Source organism: Notechis scutatus, chromosome Z, assembly GCF_049901735.1.
Source record: "Notechis scutatus isolate UNSWTSFEM ecotype Mainland chromosome Z, rNotScu1.2, whole genome shotgun sequence".
NCBI lineage: Eukaryota > Metazoa > Chordata > Lepidosauria > Squamata > Elapidae > Notechis > Notechis scutatus.
This window is the reverse complement of record NC_142025.1, coordinates 123928715-123937381: the sequence shown is the minus strand read 5'-3', so window position 1 is coordinate 123937381 and position 8667 is coordinate 123928715. Positions and strand designations below refer to the sequence as shown.

Here is an 8667-nt window from a genome sequence, read left to right as displayed (position 1 = left end):
TATGGCCTCAACAGACATGTTTCTTTTTCTTTCTAATTGTATTTTGCTTTCTTCTTCGTGGATATAACCTCCCACTGCACCATTGATACACTTTGTGTATTAATTTCAAAGGTTCATAGCAGTGTCGCAGTGAGTCCTGAGATGTGGTAAACATGCTTCCTTCTGATATTCTTCAAAGACAGTACTTATGGAAAAAATAATAGTACTGATTACTAATTAAGTATTGTCAGTGTCCCTTCTACTATCTCTCAAGGGAATTTCAGTAGACACTGCCAAATTATGACCCTAAGATTAAGACATTAGATAGCATTCACATCTGCACAGAAATATAAAGAACTGCCTGCATGGAGAAGAAGAAGTATTTGTGTTTGATCTGTGATACATCCTTTTCTTAATTCCAGATAACCTTCATTGTATTAACTTTAGTAACATAAATGAGTGCCCAACCCATGGCTTTGGTTGAATGGTAACATAGCAGTTGCTCTTTAATGTCTATAATGACTATATATTACACTGAGTTGGTTATGATCAGGACCGTAGTTTTATCTTTTTTCCTACCCTGTTAATTTCTCCTATTTACAATTGCAAGCTCAGTAGTCCTCTTCCAATCATTCACAAGTATTATCAGTCTGGAGATTTAATCATTGCTGCAATTAGTTTTCAAGTCTTCTTTCTTTCAAATGAGATCACTTTCCAAAGCCTTCCTTCTCATGAAGTATTGATCGGTACATGTAAGTTTCCCCCTGTTACTCCTCCTTCAGCTCCTCTTCTTATTTTCCTTATTTCTACCTATACTGTATTATCTATGTTCCCCTTTTCTGTTGAAATATTTCAGTTGCTAGTGGTCAGTATGCTGATCCAGTGTCCATGGTTAGCCATTTTTAATTCCAGAACTGGGAGAAAATCAGCTTGTTCAAAACTGGAGGTTAAATTGAGACAAACCAACTTTCTAGGACACTAAAACGATTGAAAAATTCAAAACTTGGAGATCTCCTCAGTATAATCCCAAGCTTCTTCACATTTCATCTCAACCAAAAATTAAAACACTAAGCCCTCTGATGTGTTTGAGAAACGTTTCTTGTTTTTACAATTCTATGGTGAAAAAATGGAATTGACCTCCTGCTCTTAGAAAAAATTGGGCAAAATATAGACAAAATTGAAATCAAATACTACCTTAGCATCCAAATTCATTCTGGAAGAGATATTTTATCATGAATTTAAAATCTTAAGTACAGAAGAAGAATCTTAAATACAGAAGAAAGCAGGGTACAAATGCTTTCTCGGTTCGATTTTAGCTTACCTTCTTCTTCTTCTTTTTCTTCAGCGTTTGTCTCGCGCTCTGGCGAGGTCCGCTAGTGTCCTTGAGTACTGCTTCCACGCCTCTCTGTCTGCCACGTATGTCGGGTCTGCCTTTGCGATCTCTAGATCGGCCTTGATCGTGTCCATCCAGCGTTGCTTAGGTCTACCACGCGGTCTCGCTCCTCCGACAATCACCTTCATCGCAGATTTGATGATGGATTCTTCCTTGGCGCGACTCACATGGCCGAACCATCGTGAGCCGGGACTGCCTCATGACCGTGGGGATGGGCACGACGTTGAACCGTCTGCGCACTTCTTCATTCCTGACGCGATCGAGTAGGGTGAGGCCTACCGACCATCGGAGCATTCGCATCTCCATTGTCTGGAGTCTGCTTTCGACTTCTTTGGTCGCCGGCCAGCACTCTGCGGCGATATGGCCACGGGGTGCACCACAGAGTTATAGATTTTCGCCTTCAGGCGCATCGGCATCTTCTTGTCACAGAGGACGCCCGTGACGGACTTCCATTTGCCCCACGCTGCGTTGATCCTGGCTGCCACCTCAGTTTGTAGTAGGCCTTCTTCCCCAAGAGTAGTTCCCAGGTACTTGAAGGTGGAGGCGCGCGGTAGCTCCTGCCCATTCACGTGGATGGAGCCTGTTGTTTCGTTGTCAGTGGTCAGGTATTCGGACTTCTTTAGGTTCAACCGGAGCCCGAACTGCTCGAGGCGGTCGTGCCACTGTTGGACTAGGTGCTCGAGTTCAGCCTTGCGCAGGTTGGCCAGGAACACATCATCGGCGTAGAGCAGCGTCCATGGGGCGGGCGTGTACAGGTCGTGTGTAATTGTGTCCATCACCAGAATGAACAGCAGTGGTGAGAGAGCAGAGCCCTGGTGTACGCCGACGGTGATATTGAACTCCTCTGATATCCCAGCTGCCGCTTACACGGCTTTTGTGACATCTGTATAGGAGTTGGACCCATTGTACGAGTAGCTCGGCATCGCCGTGATCTCGCAGTGCGTACCAGATGAGATCGTGTGGGACTCGGTCGAAGGCCTTTTCCAAGTCCAAGAAGGCGGTGTGGAGCGGGATTTTCTTCTCTCTCTGTGAGCCTCCATCAGCATCCGCACACCGAAGATGGCATCGGTGGTGCCGCAGTTCTTGATGAATCCGGCCTGGTTGACGCTGATGTCGACGATGTCCCGAATGCGCTTATCGAGGACGCGTCAAGATCTTCATAGTGTGTGACAGTAACCTGACCGGTCTGTAGTTGGAGCAGTCCGCTGGGCTGCCCTTTCCCTTCCAGATTGGAACAGTGGTGCTGCGGTACCAGTCGTGGTGGCACTATTCCCGTGGAGATGATGTTGTTGAACAGCTCGCACAGCCACAATGCCGAGCCCGGTAGTGCCTTTTTCCAGAAGTCGGCAGGGATGTCGTCTGGTCCTGTTGCCTTACCGTTTTTCATGGCCTTGATGGCATCGGTGACCTCGCTGGCATGAATGCCTGAGACTGGGCCTTCGACGGGTCACCTCGCGGGGTTCGTGGGTGTGGGAACTCCTCGGTGGAGATCTTCTCGAAGTATTGCCGCCACCTCTCGGCAGCGTCTCTGGGGTTGACGATCAAATTTCCCCCTTTCGTCGTTGATCCCATGAAACTGGTCAATGTCCAGGGTCTTCCTGTGTCTGCTTTTGGCTAGGCGGTAGATCTCATTCTCGCCTTCTCGCGTGTTCAGCTTCTCGTAGATGTCGTCGTAGTGGGAGCTTCTGGCTGTCGCTACTGCTTTCTTGGCTGCCTTTTTGGCCGCCTTGTACTTGCAGAGCTTCTCGCTGGTCTTGTCCTGAAGAAAGGCCTTGTAGAGCCGTTTCTTCAGGTGCACGGCAACTTGTACTTCCGGTGTCCAGAGCCATGTATCTCGCTCGATGCGTCTCCGTCCTGGCTTGGTACAACCAAGCTGTTGGCAGCCGGCAGTGTGAACAGTGCTCTTCAGCATGGACCACGCTTCCTGTGGCCCGTCGACCATCTGCAGGAACTGCTCCGGTTTGATGAGGGGTCCCGCCATCTTCTTCTGGTTCCACCACTTGATTCGTGGCTGGTCTGCATTCTTTTTGTCAATCTTGGTCTTGGGCTTGCTGATCCTGATCTTCGCCATCAGCGGCCTGTGCTGACTGCTCGATTCGCACGGGTACACCTTGGCGTTGAGCACGTTTTTAGCGGCTCTTCGTCGTACGATGATGTAGTCGATCTGTGTGTGGTGGTTCCCATTTCTACTATGGTAGGTGAGGAGTTGGGGTTCTCGCCTAATGAAGCAGGTGTTCGTGATGGTCATATCATGGGAGTCGGCAAAGTCCAGGATCCTCTGGCCATTCTCATTCATATCGCCTGTGCCGTGCCCACCGTGGCACTGGTGTCCGTTTTGTCCCGCCCTACATGACCATTCAGGTCGCCAGAGATGATGATGTCGTCTTCATATGGGATCTGCCTGAGTTGGATGTCGAGCAGTTCCCAGAAGGTATCCTTCTCCTCCTCGTGACATCCGGTCTGAGGGGCGTAGGCGGACAAGATGTGTAGGCGCTGCCTCTCGGTCGCTACGACGATTATCATCAGTCGTTCTGTGAGGCGCTTAACTTCTGCAACGGAGCTTTGCCAGCTGGGACTGACAACCACAGCTACACCGCCACGGTTTTCCTTACAGCTGGTGTATATGATCTTATAGCCGTCTATAGTCGTAGCCTTGTTGCCCTTCCAGCGAGTTTCCTGGAGGCAGCAGATGTCCAGCTTCCTGTCCCGCATGGCCCTGACTATCTCGGTCGAGCGTCCAGTCAGCGAATCCACGTTCCAGGTGGCCACCTTGAGCGTCTGGCAATCCTCTGTTCCCCGCTTGCGATTTTTCACACGGATCGGGTAGTCTCCGTGCGCGTCAGACCCGGACGCGGCCGTCATAGCTTTCTCACACGGTGCAAGTGTGCCGTGCTTTCCGCGTGGACCATTTCGTTGATTTTTGACGCGGGCCAATGGTCTCCTGCGCCCGTCGGTTCCCCCGAATGCGGTAGCATTGGGCGTGTGTTCAGTAGTGGACGTTTCCACCATGTTGATGCGGCATTTGAGTACTCCAGCCGGCTTGTCGCGTGGGCCTGTCGTCGGAGGGTCTGCTCTCAGTTACGGTCAGCGTTTAACGGCTTCGCGCATCCAGGGGACACCACTTGGAGGTGGCAGACCGCTCGTCCCCCATTCGATTTTAGCTTACCGCTCCACCCTATCTATGATTCCCTATCATATAGTCAAATTATGGTTTTCCAGATATTTGTTTTTGTGTATGCATATATGTATGCATGTGCAAACACACATATATGCACACACTAAGTATGTATGTATTGTGTATATGTGTCTGTATGACAGACAGTAGATATCTTCAGACAGTAGATATTTTAAATATGTGTGTGTGTGTATATGTACACGCACACATATATTTAAAATATTTACTGTCTGAATCTAAAGCAGAAGTATATTCATTCAGTTTATAATTCTCACTGAAGGTTCCTCACCCAAAATTACCAACACACTTTGGCTCTGGCATTTGCTGTAAAGGACATCAATGAAAATTCTGGGATTTTGTCCAATGTTAGCCTCGGTTTCCACATCGCTATAAACTATCCTGAGGATTATACAACTTACCTTTTAGCAATGGAATTTGTATCTACAAAAGATAAATTTATCCCAAATTACAAATCTAATGACCAGACAAATATGGTGGCCATCATTGGAGGACCCCAGACTAAAACCTGTCTCAATATGGCAGCCACTCTGTGCAACTATAAATTTCCCCAGGTGATTAAAATATGGAGCAAGATGGAAAGTCCACAAGTGTATTATTTTCAAATGTTGAGTCCTGATAATCACTCTTATGAAAAGGATTCTGGAAGCAAAAAATCTGCATTATCTAATGATGAGGAAGTTAGTAGATATGAAGATTACCAAGAAAGGATTCTACTTTTTGCTTGATGAGCAGTACTAAATTTGCAGACATTATTTGGTAAAAAATTCATTTTTAGGAACTTGCCTGGAACACCCACTCAGGCCCAGTTAGTACATAAATATATATGCATTAGTCCTTTATATTTTTTTTTCTAAAAAAACTGTGGTTCTTCTGTCTTTTCCCCACTTAGATCACATTTGGATCACCACCCTTGATTCAGCACTTTTTGTAAAATGGATGTTCCCTGATGAGATCCACCAACTTAAAGGAATCCTGTACTTACTGTTGCATTTTGGATGGATCTGGGTTGGAATGATTTATTGGTTAGAGGAAGATAGAGAGAGGTTCATTCAAAAGAGTCTTTCCATGTTTTCAGAGAGAGGTATCTGCTTTGACTTTATAGTATGTCTTCCCCAAATGATGTATGGTAATGAAACTGCTGAAATGGTGGATGAAGCAGATAAATTATATAGAATAATCATGGGGAGTACAGTCATTGCTGTGATCTTGAATGCTGAAACTTCAAGCATAGTGACATTGAGGATGATGCTCTCTGTTTTAGATTCTGATGATATTCCAAAGGAGAGAAAAGCCAAAGTTTGGATCATGCCAGCTCAAATGGAATTCACCTCTATTCTAATGCAAAGACCATTGCCCATTGATTTTCTCCATGGTGCAATTTCCTTTGCACTTCATTCAAAAGAGCCAATAGGATTCCAACAATTTATGCAGACGAAAAACCCAATTTTTGAAAAAGACAATGGGTTTATTAGGGATTTCTGGAAAGATGCATTTGAATGCTCATTTTCTAGTGATATTTCAGATGAGAATGCTGAAAGGATCTGCACTGGAGAAGAAAAGCTGGACACTCTTCCTAATTCTGTCTTTGAGACCACCATGGGTGGACTTAGTTACAGCATCTACAATGCAGTCTATGCTGTGGCACATGCTCTGAGGGCCTTGCATGCCTCCCAACTCAAAGATGGTCAAAAATTTGATCCGAGGAGGCAGAAGCATTTCATTCAATCTACGTGGCAGGTAACATTTGCTAATGCAAAATAGAGGATGGTCAGGTATAAAAGTACTGGTTTTAAAGGACTGTGTAGTAGATTGGAGATAGATGATGTGGTATCCCTCCCCCTCTGTTGAGAGAGAGCTGATCAATTTTGACATAGGGCCTCTTTGATCCGTCTTTCAAACCAGCAGTCTTCTCTGTCCAAAATGTGGCATGTTTATTTATTTTATTTTATTTATTTCATTTGGTTTGTCAATTCCTTACAAGATAATAGGTATAAGTAAAAATATAGTTATTGTGATGACCCGTAGTCTCTCAAAATAACCCAAAACTCCAAAGATACCTTAAAGTCCAGTAAGGCCTTCAACTTAACTTCACTGTTTTATTAGGCACAGTTTAAAGTCACCAAAGTAAATAATGAGGCAAAAAGAAAACCAAAAAACCCCGCATTGATAAGAGTTCTGAAGCAAGCCAATATAACTAATCATAAACTCCAGGAAACTAACTGAGGAGAGTCCATGGGAAGAATGCCAGCAAAGATAAACCTCTTTCAAAGTAAACACTAAACTTTCACTCCAGCAATTCTGACTATGAAGTTACAAACTTATATACATAGCTCCCAGCTGCAAGCCATGAGGAGGTCTGAGTAGACCTCACTTTTCCCTGATCCTCTCCTCCCTGCATGACCTAGGATGGATAGGGGATGGGCCTGGATCCTCCTCTGATTGCTCAGCCAGCCTCTGCCCTTCCCCAGCCTCCTCCACCACCTCTGGAGCCACACTCCCATTCCCTGTTGCCTGTTCCTCCTCTTCCTTAGAGTCAGTCTTCATTGGGGCATGACACTATCCTCCCCTGCAGGGCCCCCTCACCCGGGACCAGGCGGATGAGGAGATTGAGGAAACCGAGCATGAAAGTCTTGGATCATTCCCACATGGGCAAGGGCTGCAAGAGACCAGGGGGTGCACGAGGAGCATACTTGGCTTGGCAACAAATCCCACAAGATGCCACATATCCCGACACATCATGTTTAAGTCTAGGCCACCAAAATGTCCTAGAGATGATGTGCAGTGTTTTGAACACCACAGGATAATGCCACGAAGAGGACCTCCAGGCACGTAAATGCGATCAAGGAACCACAATAGATTCCCAATATACACCCAAGGAGTCTCTTGTCTCCCATTCTCATCCAATTCTCGACGTTGAGCTGCCACAAATGGGTCCGGCCGCTACGCCTCCTGAATCCTCACGCGGAGGTCCACAGGTTCCCCGGTGGCTGCAAACTGCTCCAATGGAATCACCCTCCAGGGCAAGATTTTAATCTCCCTTCGGGTATACTCGGGCTTCCAAGATAGGGTGTCGGCACAGTGATTCCCTCCACTCGGAACATAGGTCACCCAGAAAACAAATCGAGCAAAGAATAAGGACCATTTCACCTGACACTGGTTCAATGTCCGAGCTGTATGTAGGTGTTCCAAATTGTGATGATCCATCCGAACCTCGATTTGGTAATGAGCCCCCTCCAGGTGGTGCTGCCATGTGTCAAAAGCGACCTTAACTGCCAGTATCTCCTTGTCCCAAATTGTATAGTTGCGCTCTGGAGCCGACAACTTCCGGGAATAATAAGCGCATGGGAACAAGGTACCTGTGGGAGCATAGGCCTGGAGGATCACCGCACCAACAGCCACATTGGAAGCATGTGTTTCCACCACAAATGGCTGGCCTGGATCAGGGTGTTTGAGGATAGGCTCAGAAGCAAAGGCGACCTTCAATGCCTCGAAAGCTGCCTGATCCTCAGCACCCCAATGGAACATCTCCCCCTTCTTGAGCAGATTAAAAAGGGGATCAGTCAAGGCAGCAATGCGGGGAATAAATGTGCGATAGTAGTTCTCAAACCCCAACAGTCATTGCACATCCTTAACCCACTGTGGAGGTTCCCACACCTACAACGGTTGTATTTTTTCTGGGTCCATTTCCACCCCGGCAGATGAAATACAATGTCCCAAGAAGTCACTCATGGTTTGTGCAAACTGACACTTCTCACTTTTAGCAAACAGGTGGTTATCACGCAAATTTTGCAACATCAGCTGCCCATGTTGCCAATATTTCTGCGAGGAGTCTGAGTAAGTTAAAATGTCATCTAAATAAATGACCATGAATTGATCCAATAAATCACAGAAAACATTGTGCATGAAATGCATGAACACAGCTGGGGCATTGGTTAATCCAAAAGGCATCACGGTATACGCAAAATGCCCATACCTCGTCTGGAAAACCATTTTCCACTTGTCCCCTGCACGAATGTGAACCAGATTGTAGGCCCCATGCAAGTGCAACTTTGTAAAGATCTTAGCTTGATGAAGCCGCTCAATCAGTTCAGGAATGAGA

At 46.3% G+C, this 8667-nt stretch overlaps 1 pseudogene; it reads left to right on the top strand.

The window, feature by feature from the left end:
* Positions 1-8667, top strand: part of LOC148129227 (vomeronasal type-2 receptor 26-like) — a 33370-nt pseudogene that overhangs the window by 9112 nt on the left and 15591 nt on the right.